Here is a 732-nt window from a genome sequence, read left to right on the forward strand (position 1 = left end):
TATATATAAAAAACACATTTCTAGTGAAAATGTGTTTTAACAAAGGTTAACTTGCCCCACAGCCAACCATTGTAAGTGCATGAGTCAATGTAATTGTCTGTGGTAATCGATAAAACATATTTGTGTCATAGTGTGTAAAGAGGTGTGTGTGTGTCTGAGCATCAGCTGTGTGAACTATGAGCTGGAGCAGCTGTCATTCATTCCCCTGGTGAAGGCGCTTCAGACGTGTAATCGGGATGATCGTCATCCTGTCCGCAGCCATTCACAGGCCTCGGATCAGTTATTAAGTCATAACTTCATACACACTGCTGGGTTACACCAGGTCATGTTACGTAGCCAGACACAAACATGCCCAGGGCAGGGAATGTACACGTAAACTTGTACACTTTTAAGGCAGATAGCAAAATAAAGCATTTATTTGCGACACAAGTCAAGTCACATTTATTCATATAGCGCTTTTTACAATACAGATTGCATCAAAGCAGCTTCACAAATGGACTTATGACATTAAAGCCTGTATATCCAATAAAACCTTATGTTAGTTACTGGAAATAAGTCCTTTAAATTGAAATATGTCTCGATCATATTTTCCTAAATTTGTAAGCCTGATCTTACAATGTTAATCCCCATATTTTGTCAGCTGAACCACATAAGGAACGGTCATTATTTTTTAATCTCAGGCCATATGCTGTGAAAAACTGAAACATGCAAACACACAGACAACAGAAAAAC

The sequence above is a fragment of the Pimephales promelas genome, chromosome 22 (genome assembly GCF_988280905.1).
Source record: "Pimephales promelas chromosome 22, fPimPro1.hap1.1, whole genome shotgun sequence".
Taxonomy (NCBI): Eukaryota; Metazoa; Chordata; class Actinopteri; order Cypriniformes; family Leuciscidae; genus Pimephales; species Pimephales promelas.